The sequence below is a fragment of the Callithrix jacchus genome, chromosome 8 (assembly GCF_049354715.1).
Source record: "Callithrix jacchus isolate 240 chromosome 8, calJac240_pri, whole genome shotgun sequence".
In the NCBI taxonomy this organism is placed as follows: Eukaryota; Metazoa; Chordata; class Mammalia; order Primates; family Cebidae; genus Callithrix; species Callithrix jacchus.
Window position 1 is genome coordinate 119,684,658 of NC_133509.1, and position 26,982 is coordinate 119,711,639.

Consider the following 26,982-nt stretch of genomic DNA (forward strand, 5'->3'; position numbering starts at 1 on the left):
GACAATTCCATAAAACAGTTACTATTTGGGAACTTTCCAGGTAGACAGAACTTTGGTGAGCATCTTCTGAAATACTTTTCTCAGGGTTGGTGCATCAGGGATGTGAGTATGTGCATATGTGAAAGAGGGAGAAAGAGATGGAAATATACATATTTCTGAGTTTGCTAGGAGTTAATATTACTGCAAGTGTGCTGTGTTGTTTCGCTTTGTTCCTTGCATGTGAACATGTCTGGCAACTTAGAAAGCAACTGTTGTTCTTTTTAATATTTTTTTTCTTTTCAGTTTGAACTTCCTCCCAATATTACAAGTATCATTTTAAAACAATAATGCTATTAATCTCTGACCTCATTATGCCTCCTCTGTGAAAGATTCTGAATAAATTTGTAAAGCAGAAGTCATTGTTTATATTTTAGATGCCATCTTCCATACACATTCCTGTCAGAGAAAGACACTATGCCCTTCAGTATATACAGGAATGCCATGTTAATCATTAATAAATGATCAATCTTGATGCTTTTACCTCATTAGTAAAACATGATTTTTTTCATGCCTCTAATGAGAGACTGGACAAACAGGAATATTTCTGCTTCACCTGTGTTTCTGATTTGACTCCATTTGTACAGATTGTCATGGCCTCATTGCCTTGTGGTGAGTGTTAGCATCTAGCAGAGGACTCCATGAAAGGAATGGTATATTGAAGAAGTAATACATATGTCACTTACCAGGGTTTTCTCCTTATGAAGTGAATAATGACACTTTCCTTCCACCACTCTTATTCTGCAGTTATGCTTTCTGAATCCAACAATAAAAAATCTGTGAATTATTAAGGAAGAAAAGTGCATAACTGGCACCATATAATATGGTATTTTCTCAACCTTGGGTCCAGTTTAAAATATTTTTCCATATCTATGTCTCCTCTATACTACTACTTACAAATTATACTTCTTTAAATTGACATTAAAAATAAACACACTTATTTAAAAACATGTTTTTTTTGCATCTGTATATATGGAAAGCCAGCAATGCCGTAAACCTAGCACAAAATGCAATGAAGACAATGCTACCAAATTTATCAAAAATTTAACATAAAAACTAAAAATAAACCATGAAATGCAAGTATTATATATTAAGCTAAGTTTCACTGTAATAATTATTTTACATGCAAAATTTAATTTAATTGCTATAATAATCCATCAAAATAAATATTAGTCATATTTTAACCAATGGGGGTACAATCCAGAGAAGTAAAATAACTTATCAAAGGCCATTTAGCTTGTATGTCAAACAGCTTGGATAGAAACTTGTGTTCATTTGATAAATCATAGATTTGGCCAGGTGCAGTAGCTCACACCTGTAATCCCAGCACTTTGGGAAGCCCAGGTGGATGGATCGCAAAGTCAGGAATTAGAGACCAGCCTGGCCAACATGGTGAAACCTTTGTCTCTACTAAAAACACATAAATTAGCTGGGTGTGGTGGTGGGCATCTGTAATACCAGCTACTCAAGAGGCTTTATCAGGAGAATCACTTGAAACCTGGGAGGCAGAGGTTGCAGTGAGCAGAGACCACACCATTGCACTGCAGCCTGGGCGACAGAGTGAGACTGTCTCTCACTCTGTTTCCTAGGCTGGAGTGCAGTGGCACAATCTCTGCTCACTGCAACTTCCACTTCCCAGGTTCAAGTGATTATTCTGCCTCAGTCTCCCAGGTATCTGGTACTACAGGTGCGTGCCACTGAGCCCAGCTAGTTTTTTGTATTTTTAGTAGAGATGGAGTTTCACCATGTTATCCAGGATGGTCTTGATCTCCTGACCTTGTGATCTACTTGCCTCGGCTTCCCAAAGTGCTGGGATTACAGGTATAAGCCACTGTGCCCAGCTGAAGATTCTTATATATCCCACAAACCAGTATAGTTATGTACACAATCACCAGCCTAAGCAAATATTTATAATTAATTAAAAATAGAATAATGTTTTTAAAACTCAAAATACAAGCATAACGAATTCCTATATCCAGCTCATGAGACATACTTCAATGCCACAGATCAATGTCTTTAAAAGAGTATTCTAGGGCCGGCCGCAGTGGCTCAAGCCTGTAATCCCAGCACTTTGGGAGGCCAAGGAGGGTGGATCACGAGGTCAAAGATCGAGACCATCTTGGTCAACCTGGTGAAACCCCGCCTCTACTAAAAATACAAAAAATTAGCTGGGCATGGTGGCGCGTGCCTGTAATCCCAGCTACTCAGGAGGCTGAGGCAGGAGAATTGCCTGAACCCAGGAGGCGGAGGTTGCAGTGAGCCGAGATCGCGCCATTGCACTCCAGCCTGGGTAACAAGAGCAAAACTCCGTCTCAAAAAATAAATAAATAATGAAATGTTGTCATACCTTACTATCTGTTTCAATCATTTCTTTTCCAAGATTATGTTAAGGGAATATGAATATTAACAGGCAAACTAGTTCTGGTGCTTTCATATACTTCTCTTTAATCCATCCTTCTCATCACCCTGACCTGAAGGGCAGCAGTGATTTCAATAGATAATAAGCATGTAATGTATCTGAATAGGGATTGGTCATGGCCTTTTAATATCTGCCCATTTCTGCAAGAACCACTTCTGAATCACTTCTCTGCCACTATCCAATGTAAAAATATGTGATAGCAAGGCTTGTAGATAATAGTCTTGGCTCATCAGGTCTCAAAGTAGGACCATGAATAAAAAAACTAAAAGATCCAAGGACTGGTAACTTGTCAAAAATTTGCTTTTTATTAACAAAAACTCTCTACTGAAATCATAAAGAGAGAAGAGCAATTTACATAGGATTCAAAGAGCTGTAACATTCTTGAAGTTACATCTCTGAACTATATCTGATTTTCACGTTTGGGCTTTTTAAAGACGGCATGCTGTTAAGTCATCCTCATATGGTACACACATTTAAAAAATATGTATTTCATTGGCTTTAAATATTTTTGACAGAAAGAAAAATCAAACAATTTTCATTATTTAGCAGTGATATGATCTCAAGACAGCATTTTTTTTTTTTTTTTTTTTAGAAAACTGAATGCTATTTTGCTGTAATTTTCTATTCAACGAGCAGCTTATAGTACACATCAGGGTACAGAGCCACTAGGTAGCTCCTAAACACTAATGACAATGAAATGTAAACTTTTATTTTACAGTGATGAAGAAATTAGAAGTTAGATAATTCAGAATTCATCTGAGTTCTGCTGACATTGAATTCTCCAGGCGCCCAGAGCTTCTTGAGGTTCTAAAAAATCTCTCTTTAGTTCACCAGTTAGAACTTACTCTGACTTTTTGCTAAGCTTCTTGAGATCTGGCAGTTTAAGTTTTTCTGGCTTCTATAACACAGGGATAGTTGAATTTGCATTACTGGTTCTTTGTCATCATCTTTCTTCTCCTCCATCCATTTAGTCAGTGATATTCATTGCTTCAGTAGGTAAGTGAGATGAAGAAAAAAAGAGAGAAAATAGAAGGATCCTTTATGCCTAATGATGATAGAGCAATCACACCAATTTGGCAATACCATGCTGCAGACTTGTTTCATGAGAGAACTCACTTCTCATTCAATGACATTTAATTAGATAGCTCTTTACATGTAGCAAAATCTAATTTTAATTGACACATTCACCACTACTTTATGCAATTAATTACTCACTGCACCCCTTTTCTTAACCCAAGTCATATTTAATGAAAGGTCCTATTTATCTCAAGAAGCATGCCTTAAGTGTAATTCTTAATTTATAAACCTATCTCAGTGATATTCCCGCTTTCATGGCAACATAGCCTCATGTCAAAGGAAATAAGTTGTGTATGTATAATATCAGACATTTAAAAAATATTCAAACACAGCCAAGCATATGGAGAGAAAGAACCTTAAATTTTTATTACTTAACTACATCCAGTTGCTTTACATGAAAATTATAGCTCTTCATGACTCACATTCTCTGAGTCCCGTCCAGTCCTATAGAAGCTTTCAGTAAAGTATATGTGAGTCTTTTTTGATTATGGTGTTTAATTTCTGGAACTCCTAACAGCTTTAAGTAATTTTAGCATTGAAACTGGTTCTTTTTTTTTTATTTATCAAGTTTTCAAATGCCTAGTTAAGAGAAACATCAAAAAGAAAGCATGAAGAACTAAGGTGGGAAATTCTACCACAAAATTTAGTTTAAATTACTTCCTTTCTAATATTCATCCCAATGATTTAATCTCTTAGCTCTAAGGAAATGAAACTTAGCAAACTAAAGAAAATTTATCACTTCTGAAAACTGCTGGAAAACCCCCAAGACAGAACAAGTAACCCCAAAATTGAATTTAAATAAAAGTAATTAGTTTTATCTTGTGTTTTAATTCATTTACCTCTGCATAGAAATCCTCCTGGAGTTTTGAAACTCATCAGTGATTATCCCTGGAGCTGATCCAATAATGTGAGAATAAATATACCATTAACCAATTATACATAATGACTCCAAGACATGCCAATAGTAGAACAGTTCAGGTGATTTATAAGGCTTACTTCAAACAGCCTATTCACAATTCACTTATTTTATAAAAAAATACATTCAAAGTTAAGTAAAACTTTAGATCTGCTTACATTCATCTCCTAAGGATATGAATAAACAGACTAGGTAATTTATTTACATTTGTTTATTTTGTTACATGAAAATTATTGAGTGTAGGACATGAAATAGTTTTTAGAAGTCAGCAAAGTATAATTCAGATAATTAGTTTTTTTGGTTTCATTTAAGTTGGTCTGCTGATCTAGTTCTATGTGCTGACACAACACACAAGCTTCTGAAATAAAAGACAAATTCTGGATTTTATATCTATCAAAATTTGGAGAATATATATATATATATATATACATATATACACACATATATGTATCTGTATATATTTATGTATTTATTTATTTATGTGGTGGAATCTTGCTTTGTTGTTCAGGCTGTAGTGCACTGACACAATCTCGGCTCACTGAGACCTCTGCCCTCACTGGGTTCAAGTGATTCTCCTGCCTCAGCCTCCCAGATTAGATGGGACTACATGTGTGGGCCACCATGCCTGGCTAATTTTTGTATTTTAGTAAATACAGGGTATTGTCACATTGGTCAGGCTGGTCTTGTACTCCTGACCTCAGGTGATCCATCTATCTTGGCCTCCCAGACTGATGGGATAACAGGCGTGAGCCATCATGCCCAGCCAAATGTCATATTTTTAGCACTGCAACATGCTCCTTAAAATAAAATCAAACTATGTACCTTATGGACAATAACAGATAATTTTTGAAGTAATCCCCTACTTGTAAAAATCTAAGAGCATAAAGATAATTTTAAATTGGGAAATTTCAGTTAAAAAATAACAATTGTGAGGGATGACAGAATAGAAACAACTCTGGAGTGCAGTCCCCAGCGAGAACAATGCAGAGGGTGAGTGATCCCCACATTTCTAAATGAGTTATTACTGCCCACAGACCAGGAGATTCCTGGGCTGAAAAGCGTCACAGTTTCCAGCATGGCTGTTTCAGCTGGTGCAGTGGATTTCCACACAAATATTCACACAAATCTGGGTGGCCATTTCAACTGGCACCTGGAACACCTGATAGACGGAGCTGCCCATTCAACTGAAAAAGAGTGGGCTGCAACAGGGAGCCAGGTGATGTGGCTCAGTGGGTCCCACCCCCACAAAGACCAGCAATCGGAAATGCTGTGGATTGAGAGTTTCACAGCAAGCTCAGCTGGACCTGGGACGATCTAGCTCTGTAGGGGGAATAGTGTCCACCATTACTGTGGCAGTCCCCCACTACCGAGGCAGTCCACCATTACTGAGGCAGACTGTCATTACTGAGGCAATTCTAACTATACCTCTATCAACAAAACCACAAGGAAGTTCACATGGCAGCTGAGCAGATCCCATGGCAGCTCAGCAATGCCTCTGCTGGCAGACTGTGATTAGGCGACCTCCTTGCTGGGCAGGGCATCTATGAAAAAAGGCAGCAGCACATCAGGAGCTTATAAATAAAGCCCCACCTTCCCAGGACAGGGAACATGAGAAAAAAGGTGGTTATGAGTTCTGCTGAAGCGGACGTAAACAGATCTGCCCAGCAGCTCTGAATGGAACAATGGAGCTCACAGCTCAGCACTTGAGCTCCTATAAGGGACAGACTGTCTCCTCAAGCACCTCCCCCAACCCCCTTATATCCAAAGAAACACCTCATAAAGGAGAGCTCAGGCTGACATCTGGTGGGTATCTTTCTGGGATGAAGATAACAGAAACAGAAACTGGCATAAACCCTTACTGTTCTGCAGCCACTGTGGGTGATCCCCAGGCAAGCAGGGTCTGGAGAGGACCTCCAGCAGTCCTACAGCAGAGGGGCCTATTACAAGGAGAACCAAAAAACAGAAAGAAATAACTTCAACAGCAACAAAAAGACCTCCACTCAGAGACCTCATCTGAAAGTCACCAACTACAAAGACTACAGGGAGATAAATCCACTAAGATGGGGAAAAAAAGCACAAAAAGGATGAAAATACCCAAAACCAGAAATCCTCTCATCCTCCAAGGGATCACAACTCCTCACCAGCAAGAGAACAAAGCTGGATGGAAAATGAGTCTGATGAATTAACAGAAACAAGCTTCAGAATGTGGATAATAACAAACTTCCCTGAGCTAAAAGAACATGTTCTAACCCAATGCAAATAAACTAAGAACCTTGAAAATAGGCTAGATAAAATGGTAATGAGAATAAACAGCTTAGAGAAGAATATAAATGACCTGATGGAGCTGAAAACACAAGAGAACTTTGCAAAACATACACAAGTTTCAATAGCCAAATTGACAAAGCAGAAGAAAGGATATCAGAGTTTGAAGATCTACTCAATGAAATAAAATGAGAAGGCAAGATTAGAGAAAGAAGAGTAAAAAGAAATGAACAAAGCCTCCAAGAAGTATGGGATTATATGAAAAGACCTAATCTTTGTTTGACAGGTGTACCTGAATATGATGGAGAGAAGGAATCCAAGCTGGAAAACACTCTTCAGGATATTATCCAGGAGAATTTCCCCAACCTAACAAGACAGGCCAATAGTCAAGTCCAGGAAATACAGAGAACACAGCAAAGATATTCCTCAAGAAAAGCAATGCCAAGGCACATAATCATCAGATTCACCAGGGTTGAAATGAAGGAAAAAGGGCAAAGGGCAGCCAGAGAGAAAGGGCGGGTTACCCACAAAGGGAAGCCCATCAGCTTTACAGCAGATCTCTCAGCAGAAATCCTACAAGCCAGAAGAGAGTGGGGGCCAATATTCAACATCCTTAAAGAAAAGAACTTTCAACCTAGAATTTCATATCCAGCCAAACTAAGCTTCATAAGTGAAGGAGAAATAAAATCCTTTACATACAAGCGATTGCTGAGAGATTTCATCACCACCAGGCCTGCCTTACAAGATCTCCTGAAAGAAGCACTAAACATAGAAAGGAATAACCAGTACCAGTCACTCCAAAAATATACCAAATGGTGAAGAGCATTGACACAATGAACAAACTGCATGAACTAACAGCAAGAAAACCAGCTAGCATCAAAATGGAAGAATCAAATTCACACATAACAATAATAACCTTAAATGTAAATGGGCTAACTGCCCCAGTCAAAAGACACAGACTTGAAAATTGGATAAAAAGTCAAAAACCATTGGTGTGTTGTATCCAGGAAATCCATCTCATGTGCAAGGACACACATAAGCTCAAAAGAAATGGAGGAAGATTTATCGAGCAAACAGAGAGCAGAAAAAAAAAAAAAAAAAAAGAAAAAGAAAAAGCAGAAGTTGCAATCCTAGTCTCTGATAAAATAGACTTTAAAGCAACAAAGATCAAAAGAGACAAAGCAGGACATTACATAATGGTAAAAGGATCAATATAACAAGAAGAGCTAACGATCCTAAATATATATGCACCCAATATAGCAGCTAAAGCAAGTTCTTAATGACCTACAAAGAGACTTGGACCCCCCATACAATAACAGTGGGAGACTTTAACACTCCATTGTCAATATTAGACATATCAATGAGACAGAAAATTAAAAAGGATATCTAGGACTTGAACTCAGATCTGGACCAAGCAAAGCTAATAGGCATCTACAGAACTCTCCACCCCGAATCCACAGAATATACATTCTTCTCAGCACCACCACATCACACCTACTCTAAAATTGTCCACATAATTGGAAGTAAATCACTACTCAGCAAATAGAAAAGAAGGGAAATCATAACAAACAGTCTCTCAGACCACAGTGCAATCAAATTAGAACTCAGGAATAAGAAAATAACTCAGAACTGTACAACTTCGGAAATTGAACAACTGGCTCTTGAATGTTGACTGGATAAACAGTGAAATGAAGGTAGACATAAAGATGTTCTTCAAAACCAATGAGAATGAAGACACAATATACCAGAATCTGTGGGTCACATTTAAATCAGTGTCTAGAGGAAAATTTATAGAAATAAATGCCCACATGAGAAGCAAGGAAAAATCAAAATTGACACCATATCATCAAATTTAAAAGAGCTAGAGAAGCAAGATCAAAAAACTTCAAAAGCTAGCAGAAGATAAGAAATAACTAACATCAGAGCAGAAATGAAGGAGATAGAGACACAAAAAGCACTTCAGAAAATCAGTAAATCCAAGAGCTGTTTTTCTGAAAATGTCAACAAAATAGGCCGCTAGCCAGATTAATAAAAAAGAAAAGACAGAAGAATAAAATCACAACCAATTCCACATAAAAACAAACTACCATCAGAGATTTCTACAAACAACTCCATGCACATAAACTAGTAAACCTGGAAGTAACAGACAAATTCCTGGACACTTGCACCCTCCCAAGCCTAAATCAAGAAGAAGTTGAAACCCTGAATAGACCAAAAACAAGGTCTGAAGTTGAGGCAGCAATTAAGAGACTATCACCCAAAAAAAGCACAGGTCCAGATGGATTCACAACTGAATTCTACCAAACATGCAAAGAGAAGCTGGTACTACTCCTTCTGAAACTATCCCAAACAATACAAAAAGATGGAATCCCTCCCAAATCATTCAATGAGACCAACATCATCCTGATATCAAAACCGGGCAGACTCTCAACAAAAAAAGAAAACTTCAGGCAAATATCCATGATGAACATAGATGCAAAAGTATTCAATAAAATACTGGCAAACTGATTGCAAAAAGCTTATCCATCATGATCAAACAGGTTTATTCCCGGGGATGCAAGGCTGGTTCAACATACGCAAGTCTATAAACGTAATCCACCCCGTCAACAGAACCAATGACAAAAACTACATGATCATCTCAATGATGCAGAGAAGGCCTTTGACAAAATTCAACAGGCCTTTATGCTAAAAACTCTCAATATAAACTAGGTATCGATGGAACATATCTCAAAATAATAAAAGCTATTTATGACAAACCTACAGCCAATATCATACTGAATGGGCAAATACTGGAAACATTCCCTTTGAAATCTGGCACTAGACAAGGATGCCCTCTCTCACCACCTATTCAATATAGCATTGGAATGTCTAGCCAGAGCAATCAGGCAAGAAAAAGAAATAAAGGTATTCATTAGGAAAGGAGGAAGTCGAATTGTCTCTATTTGCAGTTGACATGATTGTATATTTAGAAGATCCCATAGTCTCAGCCCAAAATCTCCTTAAAATGATAAGCAACTTTGGCAAAATCTCAGGGTACAAAATCAATGTGCAGAAATCATAAGCATTTCTATACATCAATAACAGACTAGAAGAGAACCAAATTAAGAGCGAATTCTCATTCACAATTGCTACAAAGAGAATAAAATACCTAGGAATACAGCTAACAAAGGATGCAAAGTACCTCTCAAGGAGAACTAGGAACCACTGCTCAAGAAAATAAGAGAGGAAAAACAGATGGAAAAACATTCTGTGCTCATGGTTAGGAAGAATCAATATTGTGAAAATGGCCATACTGCCCAAAGTAATTAACATATTCAATGCTATCCCCATCAAGCTACCTATAATCCTCTTCACAGAGCTGGAAAAAAACCACCTTAAACTTCATATGGAACCCAAAGAGAGCCTGTAGAGCCAAGACAATCCTAAGCAAAAAGAACAAAGTTGGAGGCATCATGCTACCTGACTTCAAACTATACTACAAGGCTATAGCAATCAAAACAGCTTGGTACTGGTACCAAAACAGAGATATAGATCAAGGGAACAGAATAGAGGCCTCAGAGGCAATGCCATACATCTACAACAATCTGATCTTTGACAAAAAACAAAAACAAGCAATGGGGAAAGGATTCCCAGTTTAGTAAATTGTGTTGGCAAAACTGGCTAGGCACATGCAGAAAGCAGTAACTGGACCCCTTATACTAAAATTAACTCCAGATGAATTAAAGACTTAAACATAAGACCTAACACCATAAAAACCCTAGAAGAAAACCTAGGTAAAAACCATTCAGGACATAGGCATAGGCAAGGACTTCATGACTAAAACACCAAAAGCAATGGCAACAAAAGCCAAAATAGACAAATGGGATCCAATTAAACTCCAGAGCCTCTGTGCAGCAAAAGAAACACTCATTAGAGTGAACTGACAACCAACAGATTGGGAGAACATTTTTGCAACCTACCCATATGACAAAGGGCTAATATCCAGAATCTACAAAGAACTAAAGCAGATTTACAACAAAAAAAACAAACCCATTCAAAAGTGGGTGAAGGATATGAACAGACACTTTTCAAAAGAAGACATTTATGAGGTCAACAAACATATGAAAATATGTTCATCATCACCGGTCATTAGAGATATGCAATCAAAACTACATTAAGATAGCATCTCACACTAGTTAGAATGGCGATCATTAAAAAATCTGGAGACAACAGATGCTGGAGAGGATATGGAGAAAGAGAAACACTTTTACACTGTTGGGGGGAGTGTAAATTAGTTCAACCATTGTGAAAGACAGTGTGGCGCTTCCTTAAAGACCTAGAAATAGAAATTCCATTTGAGCCAGCAATCCCATTACTGTATATATACCTAAAGGATTATAAATCATTCTGTTATAAAGACACATGCACACATACATTCACTGTAGTACTGTCTACAATAGCAAAGACCTGGAACCAACCCAAATGCCCACTGATGACAGACTGGACAAGGGAAATGTGGCACATATACACCATGGAATACTATGCAGCCATAAAAAATGATGAGTTTGTGTCCTTTGTAGGGACGTGGATGAATCTGGAAACCATCATTCTCAGCAAACTGACACAAGAACAGAAAATCAAACACCACATGTTCTCACTCATAGGTGGGTGTTGAACAATGAAAACACATGGACACAGGGAAGGGAGCACCATATACTGGAGTCTGTTGAGGGGGCATCAGGGAAGGACAGCAGAGGGCAGGGAAGTTAGGGAGAAATAACAAGGGGAGAAATGCCAGGTATAGGTGACAGGGGAGGGAGGCCGTGGCAGCAAACCACATTGCCATGTATGTACCTATGCAACAATCCTGCATGTTCTGCACATGTACCCCAGAACTTAAAGTGCAATTATGTGTGTGTGTGTGTGTGTGTGTGTGTGTGTATAAACACACACATATATTAAAAAATTGCTAGAGTCTTGAGAGTTTCTGTTACTTTATGGCATTTGACCTATTACATGTTCTTAACACCTCTTATGGCAGAATAGAAAGAGAAATTGTAGATTAGACTGTAGAGTCATAGTGAGTTCATTAAAATCCAGAATCCATCAAACTCCACCACTGATGAGCTGTTGTACTTTGGGCAGGTTTTAAAATTTTCTCAATTTCCAGTTCTACATTTGTATAATGTATAAGACTAAATGACAGCTAATTCACTGGGTTTTTGACAGGTTATAGTAAAAAATAACAATTCACTTATAATAATAACAGAGGGCCAAGCATACAGTTAATCAATTTTATTAATAACTATTATATAATTAGGAAATATTCACAATTTCTGTTTCTATTCTGGGGTCTAAAAATGTTATTACATCAGGCATGAGGCAGCTGTGAGTATTCTTTTGCTTTACCAAAATGAACTAACCTTTTCTGTTACCTTAAAGAAGCATTTATGGAGGAAAATACGAATTATTTTATAACATCGACAACAAAAACAAATGCATATATTACAAAAGGAAAGAAAGCTATCCATCTATACTAAACATTTAATGTATAACAAGTTCCAAAGTGCATTTTTAAAATTGTTATTTAACTGTAAAAGAACAACACGTGAGAGAATTGGAAAGTGATACAATTATTTAAAGTTACTTTGATAGTAGATTGCACAGAGTTGAAACTCAAGTTTCACATTCTTTTGCGGGTTTTCTTTTTATTGTGTTGAGCTATACTTCTTTGATTTGGCAAGAGAGCAGTGAAAAAAAGTTGGATTGGCCATGGATCTGACACTATATAATTGTAGATGTCTGGCAAATGCTAAGCCATAAAAATATAAATTTTAAATGATTTATTGCATGACAAAATGGTTTTACATATTTTTTATTCTACATGCCTTTTCTAGCGGCACAATTTATGAATCATGCAATGTCCTTTTATTATCACTACAGGGAATGTTAGGAAGGCAGGTAGACTCATACAGAGACGCTACAGAGTTGATAAAACAAGTGATATGTGTGATAATAGAGATAAAAAAAAAAAAGAAACTCCACCAAGGTTTTGAAGATAGAATCAGTCAGATAAAATGGTTTATTTACATTAAAAAGAGATTTTTATATGTTTAAAAATATCCTCGGTTCCTTTTTAATATGATAATTTTGACAATCTTTTCAAAAAAGCATATCATATTTGTAGTTTTAGATTAATAAAATCAAATATGTTTATAATTTATAAAACACGAAAAATACTTTTTTTGGAAGAGAACTTGAATCACATAGACGTATACTGAACTGTACAAATCAGAAAGCCAGACTACTGTGGTTTAAACAAATAGTATTTCGTGTCCATAAGTAATCTGAGATTAGGTTTTAGTGGAATTTTTGGGGGCACTCAAGCATTAAATTAGAGAGGTAGGCTACTTCTGTCTTCCCACTTTGTCACTCTAAGTATATTGGTTTTTCTCTTCTTGCCTCTCTCCCTGTGGTTCTATGGGCATGTGACCTGTATGCATATGCCACCTATCGTGAAGGCAAAAAAATGCCCAAATACAGAAAATCTGCCAGGTACTTTGTTACTAGGGAAGCATTTTTTTTTTCCAAACCAGCTCCTCCTCATCTCTGCTTATTATGCAGAGATTGAGATTGGGTTAAACAGCTACTATAATGTAAAAGTTCCCTGGGAAAATAATTATTTGGCTTCCCAGCTCCTTTTATGAAGGGAGTAAAAGAGAGAATGTTGGCAAGTCTTGTGTGTAGTCAATTAAGAGGATCTGCCCTAAATGTGAAAAAAAAAAACAAAAACAGTTTTTCTCTGATTAAGCTAGTGGTTGACAATCTGGGGCTGAAATTTAAGAGTTGGCATGCACTTAGAATTTTTTTCATGGTGTAAATGTCTGTACACAAACATTGACGTTATGTTAAATTAGAAAATGCATGAAGTTTCTTTTTATACGCTTGTCTCTTGTCTCTTTCTGTCGTATATATCTAAACTATTCATGGTGTATCCTTCTAAAAAACTTTTTACTCATGCACTTGCACACATACTTTCCTTATTTATGTCTCAGTCCCTAGACCAGATATGGACACACTGAAAAAAAAAAAGACCTAATTAGCAACCTATCCCTTCTTTACCGCCTATTTCTGTACTTTGGGACCTAACTTCTTAGTTTCTGGATCTAATAAGTCATTGAAAAAATTATTATTAATGCTCATCATTTTATAGAGTTGGGTTAGCTAGACAATGCAAAAGTTTATTGGCTCTCCGTATCTGGAGGGCACTAGAATAAAAACACGCTGATTTGAGTTTGCAATCGATTCAGAAGGAATTTTTACTATTTAGACTGGGTCATGAAGAAAATACAGATCCATTTTCACTGCAGTTCTCTTTACTTTGCATGATACTCTACAATGATTGTATCAGCTCATTTCCCAGTGACTTTCAAAATAAGTATACATATAGATAAAGATTGGGAGGGAATTTCTGCAAACATTTGCAAAACATTTATAAAGATTTATGTTATTATTAATGCCTGGAAACCCATTCTCAATTTGTCCAATGGTCATTATTTTATATATCCTTTCAAGAAAATGTATTAATTGACTCACTGCCATGATTGTAGATGTGATCTCTATTCAGAAAAGAGGATAAAATGTTTAAGAAAACAGACAGATTCATCTTGGCTGTCAAAACAAGAGATCATGGAATTAATGATGCTAACCTTTTTATTAACATGAATACTTTCACATGGAACCAGTTTGTTCTAGAGGTCAATGTCCTATTCTGAAATGTCTTCATTCCTCAGCCTCATGTTTTGTCTCTTCCCTGTTTTGTATCTGCCCAGGGAATAAAAGAATGAGGGTAAATACTATCTGGAATTCCTCCTTTGTTATGCAGCTCATCAAATTTGATTAAATGTAATGCAAGGTTAGACAATGTAGACCATGGGAAAGGAGACTTAGAGGTAATATGGGCTCCCTTGTAAAATAAACAATACCTCAACATTTATTAGGAGACTCCCTTTGTTATTTCATTAACAACCAGTAAGATTTCTTTCCCTCTTTCTTTTATCCCCTATGGGCTTTTAAATAGAGAACACGAATAGAATTCCATATATAGTTTTAATTTTTTTCTTCTTTCTCTCTTTTTTTCCTTTATGTCTTCCTTTTTTTTTTTTTTGCTGCTTCTTTACTTCCCTTAATTCCTTTCCTCCCTCCTTCCTTGCTCTCTGAAATTTTTAAAATTCTTCCTTCAGAGGTAATAATCATTTTAAGAGCCAAAGTCTAAAGGCATAGCATATATTATACCACCACACAGCAACATGGACTCCCATAAATCTTGTAAAGCTCTTTCCCTTTTACCAATCATTAGAACATTTATAATATGATGTTTTACACTACACTGAATTTTTAAAATTTTCGTTTTAGCGGTTTCAGTATTAGGAGGATATAACTTAAAGTAAGTATTAAAACTCTCCTTAGCCTGAGACATTAATGGTAGAAACATTTATTATTTTGTTTAGTTAGCATCATCAACAAAATTGCTAAGTGGATGAGAGTTGTCCCTCATGTCCTCATAATTCTATAATCTTTCTCCACTTTCTAACATTGATCACACACAGCACATGTTGTTTGACTATTATTTTTATTGAAAGATAAGTAAGAGAAGCTATGTTTTATTCTTACAGAAGTCAGTATATTTTGCTCAAAAGCCTAGTACTAATGTTGACATTTCAGATGTCGGGCAAGGAATAATTCCTGAAAAGGACTTCTACTCTTCAGAAACTAAAAACAAAAGCAAAAACAAACAAAAAACATTTAGAATTAGCAACAAAATTTTTAAAAATTAGAAAAATTTCCAGCTACAAGCATGAGAAACATTAGTATCTGAAGTAGTGATAGAGAAAGAGAATCTCATAAGCAAATATCTAAAAGTAGATTAATAGGAAGTTAGGAAGTCAACAAGAGAAGAATATGAAGCTCAGAAAGAAGAAAGCTACAGAAGGAAATACCTAATGGGAAAAATGAAGCATAAAGTCCAAGCATTTAAAAGGCCACTGTAATGACTTTAGCAACACGGATTTAGTTTCTCTGGAGTGGGAATGAAAAAAATATGATAAAAATCATGAATAGAAAATGAAAAGGAAGGCATTTTCAAAGAACTTGGCTATCAAAAGAGATGAACTATATGAAAGAAGCTGAGCGGGGGTGAGGTGTGGAACACAGTATCTCTTTTAGTTATTCCCCAGATGGGATTTGAGCACAGTTTATAAGATGAAGGAACCAGTAGAGAAATAAGTTGAATATATATATATATATATATATATATATGAGAGAGAGAGAAAGAGAGAGAGAGAGAAAGAGAGAGAGAGAGAAAGAGAGAGAGAGAGAAAGAGAGAGAGAGAGAGGAATGACATCAGCAAGATGACAGAATGAGAAATCTCAGGCTCCAATCTCACTGCAGAAAGTTCAACTAGCAACTACCCACAGATTAGAACATCTTTTATAAAACCCCAGCACTTGGAAAAAAGCCTGATATACTCATGTGGTCTGTAGAACTCGATGAAATCTGAATTAAAATGCTCAAAAGAACAATCTTACTCCAACTGCACTGTTCCCCATCCCACAAGTTGGCAGAACATCAGATAGAGAGGATTTTTCTGTACCACAATTTCTAAGAGAATGAGAGGCAGTAATTCAGTGTCCCTAGCATTTCAAAATGCTTCCAAGGAAGCTTTTTCTGATCTCAACTCAACCAGACAGGGAGACTAGACTCCTTCCTCCTATTTATTTCAGAGAAGCAATGAAACTACCCTGGCTTGACCTGGAAAGTCAAGAGGTATCTCCATTATTCAGCCATTAAACTTTCCCAGTGACTGTTCGGGAAGAGAGACTTCTACTCTCATGTATCTTGAAGAAGGATGTGAGCTAGACTGGCTTGACCCAGGAAGTCAAGCAGTAGTTCTACTTAGCCAAAAAACTTGCTCTATAACCCTGACTAGGCCATGATACTCCCACCTCACCAAAGATTTTGGAAAATTATAGAGGCTAACCTTACTCTACCAAAAAAGCTGAACAGTCACTCAACTCAGCCAAAAGCCCACACCATGGCTTCACTTGACAGGGAGGCAATCCTCAGTTGTGCATTTTTAAGGAGCATAGCCTCTATCCTACCTTTCCTAGTAGTAATTTCACCTAACCTTAAAGCCCTGCCTATAGTTCTGCCCAGTTGAAGATCCCAGAGTGGAACTGTCCAACCCTAGAATACATCTTGTGACTGATCTGGCTAGAAGCCCTCATAGTATGCAGCCAGCTGCTCTACCTGATAGTGGAGACCCTCCAGCAGCCTCACCTGACATAAGTGCAAAGGTAGCAGCCTAGAAACTAGAGAATTCACAACAAATTCTGCTGGGCTGGGGTTATCTTCAGCTGGCCCTTTAAGAATTGCGGGCTAAACTAAATAGTGAAGGTCTGTCCTTGCTAGGGAACATGTATAAAGGCCAGGAGAGGCTATCTTCTCAAATGTCCAGAAAACAATGACACAAAGGATGCATTGAATTGTAAAGGATTACAAAGAATTAAGGAATCATCATTAGTTTCTAAAGAAACTAATAAAATTCCAATAATGGAACCCAAAGAAATAGAGATCTATAAAATGACTGACCTAGAATTCAGAATAATTCTTATAAAGTGATGCAGTGAACTATAATATACTTCAGAAAATTTAACAAAATTTGCAAAAGAATACATAAAAAGTTTCATGAATATTGGCAACAAAATAGGAACAATAACAAGAAACAGAAACTCAACTCTTGACACAATGAATTTACTGAAAAAAAAATCAATAAAATGTTCAATAGGAAACTCAATCCAGCAAAAAGAATATTGAGCTGGAAGGCACACACATTTGTAACTGTCCAGTCAAAGGGGCAAAAAGATAAAATACTTTTTAAAAATGAAGAAAGTTTATGGGAATTATGGGATACAATCAAGGGACCAAACATTCAAATAATAGGAGTTCTAGAAGGAGATGACAAAGACAAAAAGCCAGGAAGCACATTTAAATAAAATGACAGAAAAATTTTCTAATTTGAGAATAGATGTCAATTTCCAAGTATGGTAAGCACAAGGATTTCCAATCACATTCAACCGAAAGAGAAGTGTATGTAGGCACATATTCAAACTATCAAAAATCCAAGACAAAGAAACCGTTTTGAGAGCAACAAGAGAAAAAAAACACATTGCATAGAAACAAGTATCAATATGACTATGAGTAGATTACATGGGGAAAAAACACACCGCACACAGCAGGCCAGGAGAGAGTTGTATGATATATTCACAGTGCTTAAAATAAAAAAGGGAAAAGTTTTAATGAGAAATAATTTTTCAATCAATGGTGAGTTTCAGAAATGGATGAGAAATAAAAACTTTCCCAGGCAACAGCAACAACAACAGCAACAACAAAAACACCTATGTGAGTTAATCACCACTAGACCTGCTTTACAAAAATTGATAAAGAGAGTTCTTTTTCCCCCAATATTTATTTTAGATTCAGGCAGGTGCATATGCAAGTTTGTTTCATGGATAAATTGTGTGTCATGCGGGTTTGGTGTACAAATTATTTCATCACCCAGGGAATAAGCATAGTACCTAGTAGGTAGTTTTTAAATCTTCCTCCTTGCTTTACAAAAATTGATAAAGAGAGTTCTTTTTCCCCCAATATTTATTTTAGATTCAGGCAGGTGCATATGCAAGTTTGTTTCATGGATAAATTATGTGTCATGCGGGTTTGGTGTACAAATTATTTCATCACACAGGGAATAAGCATAGTACCTAGTAGGTAGTTTTTAAATCTTCCTCCTCCTCCTACCCTCCAGACTCAAGCCCCAGTATCTATTGTTCTCTTTTTTGTATCCATGTATACTCAAGGTTTCACTCCCAATTATAAGTGAAAGCATGCAGTATTTGGTTTCTGTTCCTGAATTAATATGCTTAGGATAATTGCCTTCTGCTCCATCCATGTTGCTGCAAAGGATATGAGCTCCTTCTGTTTTATAGTTGCAAAATATTTCATGGTATATATGCACAACATCCTCTTTTTTCCAGTCTACTTTTGATGGGAATTTAAGTTTACGTGGATGTCTTTGCTATTGTAAACATTGCTGCAGTGAACATTTGCATACATGTCTTTATGGTAAAATTATTTACATTCCTCTGGGTATATACCCACTAATGGGATTGTTGGGTTAAATGATAATTCTGTTATTAGCTCTTTGAGGAATCACCATAGTGCTTTCCAGAATGGACAAACTAATTTACACTTCCACCAACATTATATAAGTTGTCCCTTTTCTACTCATCCTCACCAGTATCTGTTACTTTTTGGCCTTTTAATAATAGTCATTCTGACTGGTGTGAGATGGTAGCTCACTGTGGTTTTGATTTGTATTTCTCTGGTAATCAGTGATGTTGAGCCTTTTCTTTCATGTTTGTTGGCCACTTATGTTTCTTCTTTAGAAACTGTCTGTTCATGTCTTTTGCCCACATTTTAATTGGGTTGTTCATTTTTTTTTGCTTGTTAATTAATTTAAGTTACTCTAAATTCTAAATATTAGACCTTTGTCAGATATATAGTTTGCAAATATTTTCTCAACATTCTCCAGGTTGTCTGTTTACTATGTTGATAGTTTCTTTTCCTGTGCGGAAGATTTTTAATCAGGTCTCTTTTATCAACTTTCAGTTTTGTTGCAATTGCTTTTGGACACTTTTTCATAAAATCTTTGCCAGAGCATATGTCTAGAATGGTATTTCCTAGGTTCTCTAGGGTCATTATAGTTCTAAGTTTTACAATTATGTCTTTAATTCATCTTGATTTGATTTTTGTATATGGTGAAGAAAGGAGTTTATCTTCAGTCTTCTGCATATAGCTAGCCTATTATCTCAAGAATATTTACTGAATAGAGAGTCCTTTCCTCATTTTTTTTGGTTATGATTTTATACCTAGAAAACTGCATAATCTCTGCCAAGTATCTCCTAGATTTGATAAACAACTTCACTAAAAACTCAAGGATACAAAACCAATGTACAAGAACAATAGCATTTCTATACAGCAACAATGTCCATGCTGAGAGCCAGATTAAGAATGCAATCCTATTCACAACAGCCACACACAAAAATAAAATAATTAGGAATATAGTTAACTAGAGAGGTGAAAGATCTCTACAATAAGAAATACAAAAGTCTACTGAAGGAAATCAGAGATGACACAAGAAAGTGGAATAACATTCCATGCTCATGAATAGGAAGAATCAATATTGTTAAAATAACTACACATTCCAAAGCAATTTACATATTTAATGATGTTGCTATCAAACTGCCAATGACATTCTTCACAGAATCAGAATGACCTATTCTAAAATTCATATGAAACCAAAAAGAGTCAGTTAAAGCAATCCTAAGCAAAACGACAAATCTGGAAGCATCAAACTACCTGCCTTCAACCTATACTTAAGGCTACCATAACCAAAACAGCATGGTATTGCTACAAATATGAACCTGTGAACCAATTGAACAGAATAGAGAGCCCAGAAACAAAGTTACACATCTATAACCACCTGGTCTTCAACAAAGCTGACACACTACCCAACCTCAAATATACTAAAGGGCCACAGTAACCAAAAAAGTATGATAGTGGTACAAAAACAGACATATATACCAATAAAATAGGTTAGAGAACTCAGAAATAAAGCCATACACCTATAACCATCTGATCTTTGACAAAGTAGAGTTCTTAAAACTGAAAAAAAGCTGCTAATCAAATGTGCAAAACTCAATGGTATAAGTAAAATTGAGCCATTTAAGAATGTCCTAGTACTATAATAATGTTGTGTAAGGCAAGCTTATTTATAGTACACAGATTAAAAGATAAAACTATTGGTAATAAATATAGCTAAAATAAATTGTAAAGGAATACAAATTATGATATAATGTAATTATGAAATAAAAACAAAGTATGTGGGAGAAATATTAGTTACTTTTAATATAAATGGATTAAATTATCTAATAAAAAGACATAGAGTGATTAAATGAATAAGAAAATAACTAGAAAAGAAAAAACTAAGCCAAAATATAGCTGAATATAGGAGATAATAAAGATCAAAGAATAAAGAGAAACAATAAAAATAATACAAAACATTAAAAAAGAAAAACTTATTTTTTTGAAAAAGATAAGTAAATAATTTAAGCCTTCTCTCTTTTTTTTAGTTTATCTAAAGGTTTGTAAATTTTGTTTCAGTCAGAAATGAATACGGACATATTACAACTGAATTGGAAGACACAGAAGAAATAAATTTCTCGACCCATACAACCTACTAAAACTGAATCTTGAAGAAATAGCAAATTTGAACCAACCAATAAACAGCAAAGATTTTGATTAAGTAATGAAAAGTCATCCATCAAAGAAGAGTCCACGACCTAATAATTTTATGGCTGAATTTTGCCAACCATTGAAAAAAAACTCATACCAGTTTTTTTTTCAACATCTCAAACAATTGAAAAGGAGGGAATATTTCCAAATTATTTTAAAGAGGGCAGCACAGTAGATAGCCTCCAACTTATGAACGTTTGATTTACAATTTTTTGACTTTATAATGGTGTGAGAACAGTGGACATTCAATAGAAATTATCTCATTTTAAACTGTAAGGAGCTCTTCAACTTACATTTGAGTTATGTCTTGATAAACTCATCATAAAACTGAAAAATTAGACATTGAAGACTGTCTGGACATTACTAGGAGAGTAAATTCCTATGTTCTCACCACAAATAATATTAAGGCTTTGAGATTATGGATATAACTAGCTTGATTTAATGATTTTATATTATATTCATAAATCATAACACTTATATTCCATATATTTATAAAATTCTAAAGCATCTATTATATATGTGTAAGTGAAAAAAAAATCAAAGAGCCAATGATCCAAGATCATCTGGCACTTAAGAGGAGATGGAAGCAAAGTAATTATAGAACAGGCCTTATGCAAAACTAACGAGAGCACACATTAGGGTGATGGAATTTAGTTGAAAGTGTGGTGAGATAAAAAGGTTGAAGAATTCCCCTCTTATGATTTCCAATTACATATGGAAAGTAAGGGAGTGTTTAGCAACAGAATGAAGGGAGGTAGGAGGGAAAATAGTTGTCCTAATAACAATCCTTAGTTCAAGTATATTGCAATGTGATGACTATATTGCTGAATTTCCTATGATTTTAAGATTGTATCAATATTGCTATGCACACTGGATTCCTTGTGTTTGAAAAATATTATAAAATGTGAGAGTACTGCAAACCAGTATCTATTCCAAACAAAATCTATCAAAAAGGGAAACACACATATAAAATAATAGCTATAAAATAGGTTAGCTGAGAATGATTTAATATCAGGCACTAATTGTGCAATTAAGACAATAAATGCAAAATAATCCTAAGAGAAGAGTTTATAGAGCACTGATATGAGTGTTAGCATAAAATGATGCAATGTTATGTCATGGTTGAGAATGACACTTCCGGAGTAATACTACTAGGGTATTGCTTATTCTTTCTACTATTTATAGAATCTTGAGAAAGTTGCTTAATCTTTCTGAAAATTTGCAAATTTTAGAATAATAGGATGCTTTCACAAAGTTGTCAAGAGGATTAATAAGTAAATCCATGCAAAGTACAGTGCAGAAAACAGCATCTGGTATCTAGTAAAAACTCTATAAACATCACTATTATTATAAAGTGATCTAATTTAGTTGAATTTTGAAGAATGGGCAGAGAGGTCTGTACATTGGAAAGACTTTGGCTACAAGTAACAGACCACTAAACACAAATCTTTTAAACAAAAAGGGACTGTTTTGGTAATGGGAAGTCCAGAGGTAGGGAAGACTTCGGGGTTGATTCAGTTTAAGAACTCCATCTCCTTTTTCTGCAGTTTATTTTAACTTCCATTAAGTCTGTTTGGTTCCTTTTTAAGCAAAATGGTTGCAACAATTCTGAAACTCCATCTCTGCACAAAAGTAAGTGAAGAAAAAAAGGTCATCTCATCACGTGGCTTTCTCACATAAAGAAGAAAACATCCCAGGATACTCTTAAATGTCTTAAACTAGGATTAGGTCCAGAACATTTACCATAATTGAAAAATATTATGCCCTACTTGGCTTCAACCTGGCTGCTGAAGTACAGAGTCTGTCTCTTAGAGTTCACCCCTGATGTTGGTATCCATATCGTAATATGGTAACTTTGCAACAATGAGATAGAGGTTAAATGGGTATTGGTGAGATTATCATACAATCCGTCAATGGGGAGGTACTTCAGGCCTAAGTAAAATATGCAGTTAGGTTTGCTAATGACTTGTCTAAGGTCAAAGTTGTGGGCTTGATTGATGCCATGGATTTTAGGGAAGGATAAAGGAATGACATGTGGATAGTTCAGTCAGATACTTTTTCAGTCCTGGGAGAACGCTGAAAGTAGCCCAAGAAGAAGAGCCTAAATTCAGTACAGAAAGGGAAAAACGTAAACACCGTCTTCAATATGATGAACTCCAGTTTATCTTCTTATTCTCTTTGGTCTGTAACCAAAAGAACATTACATTTAACATAGTCTACATTAACTTTAGTCATTCTGGAGCCAAGTGAATATAAGAGAACTGCTCCAATAAATTCATCTCACTAGTTTGCATTTTTTTTTAAACTAAACATCAGCCTGAAAGACCTGACGTTTTTCTTAAGAGTTTGAACATACTGGGAAAAAGATTCTGTAGTACATTCAGAGGAAACTGGTTTTTATGAATAAATTATAAAATGTATCACCATATGATTATTGAAATAATCTTTAAGATAAAGAGTCATCTTATAGAGAACTTTAGGTGTTATATCCCCTTCTGACAGCTCAGTTTTGCATTGGACATAATTTACATGACTCTCTTAATACCCTTAATGATTTTTAAGGAAAAAGTGAGCTAAACTCAGTCTCAACCTCTCAGTGGGACTGACAGTCACCATTTATACTGAAGTTAATATCACTGAAAATAGTAGAAGATGTCAATAACTTTTTTCTATTCATAAATCTTCATCATTACAAAACATGTTATTTGTATATATCAAGTTTTTTTAGCATGTAATCTTTCACAATGTCCTATCTCACAGTATTGATGAAAGATTTTTATAGCAAATATTTTGACACAAGATTAATTCAACATCTCAAATATTATAAAATGTTCTGGCATTTGTATAGTGACTTTTTAGTTTATTTGTTGCATCATGTATCATGTTTTTTCTGCTGATTATCCAAGTGATAACTTGTGCCAATTAAAAAATATAAAAACAGTCACCAATCTTGCATCCTCTTATCTGATCCATATGCAAGGCAAAAGGATTAAGTAGTCATAATGTCAAGGAAAACACGCAAACCATTTATTCTTTGAGACAGTATGTCTTCCAGGGAATCTAGCACTTTTAAAATCAGCAGAAAAGAAATTTTAAGTGGAAACATAGCATCCTTATTCTGCCTTTTATCATGCTTCAGGGTCCATGGCTTTTGTGACCTAGGAGTTGCATGCAATAGCAAACCAAGCAAAATCATTCTGAAGACAAAATATCAACTGACATCAAAATTATACTTAACATTAGCCAGAAAATAGAAGAAATCAGTTTGGGTTGTTTAAAAAAATGAACTGTTAAGTCTCATTGGATCTGAATAAATACTGTTTTATGGGATGGCCAAATGACTTCTCAACCATTTCTACCAACATTGTGAAAAAGTGCGTTCCTTAGATTTCAATATTATATGTTCTTTTAAAATTCAGAATCAATTTTTAATCCATCTACACTTGGAAATCATCTTTAGCAAGTCTGGCTGAATAACAAGAAAATTGTCATTCACAAAGCACTCTTTTTTTAAAAAAGGAAATATAAAATATATAAAAGAAAGACAAAATATATCTAAGTATTGTACTCTAATATTTAAACTACCTTCTGTCTTTTTGAGTTGCTATGAGTGATTAACAGAAAAAATCAGGCATCTTTCATATATAAAATATATACTTTGATTCTTACATCACATTTTTCCTTATTTCTTAGTGATTTTTCCTTAGTAATTTTTAGAAGTGATGAATATTCAGCTTATATATTTATAAATGAATTATTCATTGATATCAGTTTTTATGCTATTATAAGCAAAAAAATGCAATAACATGAAAATAAAATTCATAGATTACTAGGGAAATGTGGGTTAATAATTCTGTTCTGGAATCTAGGAATAATTTTCTATGTATAACATTAAATTCTTTTTTTGAAGATTTATGATCAATAGTTGAGCATGGTTTATCTACTTAACGGTTTTACAGACACTGATCCAGAAAGACTGCCTCAACTGCTAGAACTAATCAACTTGAAATTATATTAGATGAGCTCAACCACAATTTAAGGTGAGGATTTCCATAATGATTCTGCAGCTATGAATGTGAGTGGAGTACTATGATGTTATCCGAAAAGATTCACAGTTCAGATGTTTGACTCATATAAAAGGGGTTGATAAATTTTTAGTTCTCTATGATCAATTGTGTAATAGTAATTGCCATAGAAACCTGAAGAAAATTTCAGTAAATTGATGAGATGCCTAAAACACAATCTATATGCCATTTATGTTGATATAATTTTTATGACAAAATTAAGAAGAATCCTTTGAGATAATTAAGAATAAGAAGGACTTTACATCTTTTAATTGAATTATTAAGACAGTTATAGATTCACACAGAAAGATGCATACAGCTGACATAACCATGATGTTGGCATTGATACAATCCACTGATCCTATTCAGATTTCCCCAGCTTTGCTTGTATTCACTTGTATATGTATATATGTAGTCCTTTCTATACAATTTTATCATATTTGGATGTTTATTAATTCACTACCAAGTCAAGTTATGAACAATTCCAACACCAGGATTCCTCATATAGCATCACTAATGTATCCTTTACTTCTAAAATGTCATTTAAAAAATTTCATATAAATGGAATCTTGCAGCATATATCTTTGGAGAGTAACTGTTTTTCACTCTGTATAACTGTCTAGAATTTAATCTAAATTGTCACCTGTATCAAACTATCAGTAGATTCTCTTTATATTTCTTAGTAGTCTTATCTGGAATGTTTGTACCTGCTGAAGGACATCAAGGCTGTTTCCAGCTTTTGCTTATTACAAATTAAGCTGCTACGGGCATCTTTGTATATGTATTATGTAAACATAGTTTTTGTTTTCATCTGGGACAAACATCAGAGAGTACAGTTACTGAGTCTCATGGTAATTATGTGTTTAATTTTATAAGAAATCGCCAAATTTCCAGAGTGGCTGTACCATTTTAAATTCCCATCAAGAAATTGTGAATGAATCAGTTTTTCCTTATCCTTGCCAGCATTGTGTGGTATCACTATTTTTCTTTAATTACGCCATTTTAAAGGTATGTAATGATGTCATTGTGTTTTTTTAATGTACATATCCCTGGTGGTTAATGATGTCAATATATTTCTGTGAGTGTGCTTTTCATCTGTTTATCATTTTGGTGAAAGGTCTATTCAGTATTCTGTCAATTTTCCAAATAGGTTTTTTATATGTTGAATTCTGAGATTTCTTAAATACTAGTCTTTTTCCTAACATTTTCTCCCAAAGTGTAGCTTGTCTTTTTTTTCTTCTTCACGTGGGCTTTCATGGAGCAAAATATTTTTATTTTGTTGAAGTCAATTTATTAATGATATCAATTTATTAATATTTTGATTCATGGATTATTCCTTTGGTGTTTAGTCTAAGCACTCATGTTAGTTCATTTTAAACTAGCATTTCTTTTAAAAAGCTATTACTTAGACCATTGCTTTCTAGACCTTTGCATGGATAAAAAACATTTCTTGGAAGACTGACTTCTGGAATACACCTCTAGAAATTCTGATTTGGTGGGTCTGAGATTCTAGCTGAAGATAAGCATTGTAATAACCCCACAGGTGATATAATGCTGCTGGTCCTCAAGAAATATTTTGAGTATCCATTTCTTCGATTTCTAGTCATTCAGGTTTCATCAGAGACCAAGAATGGAAAAACTGTTAACAAGTATGATAATACAAAACAAGCAAAACATTCTTAACAGTTCTTAAAATATTTTATCTTTTAAAAAACTTATTATCCAAAGAAGACATTGTTTGGAAATCACTTTATTTGGTAAAGATTACTTAGAAAAAAACTGGTTGTATTTATATTATTGTATATTATTATCTTAT

At 34.9% G+C, this 26,982-nt stretch overlaps 2 long non-coding RNA genes across 2 annotated transcripts in view; one reads left to right on the forward strand and one right to left on the reverse strand.

The window, feature by feature from the left end:
- Window positions 1-25,142, forward strand: part of LOC118145003 (uncharacterized) — a 67,322-nt gene extending 42,180 nt beyond the window's left edge. Inside the window, exon 3 of the long non-coding RNA XR_004730045.1 lies at window positions 25,062-25,142. This is a non-coding gene — a long non-coding RNA (uncharacterized LOC118145003). The remainder of the gene's footprint in view (window positions 1-25,061) is intronic.
- Window positions 1-26,982, reverse strand: part of LOC128928846 (uncharacterized) — a 51,480-nt gene that overhangs the window by 1,895 nt on the left and 22,603 nt on the right. The window contains exons 3-4 of the long non-coding RNA XR_008474526.2: window positions 3,301-3,442; window positions 723-813 (exon numbers count right to left, since the gene is read on the reverse strand). This is a non-coding gene — a long non-coding RNA (uncharacterized LOC128928846). The remainder of the gene's footprint in view (window positions 1-722; window positions 814-3,300; window positions 3,443-26,982) is intronic.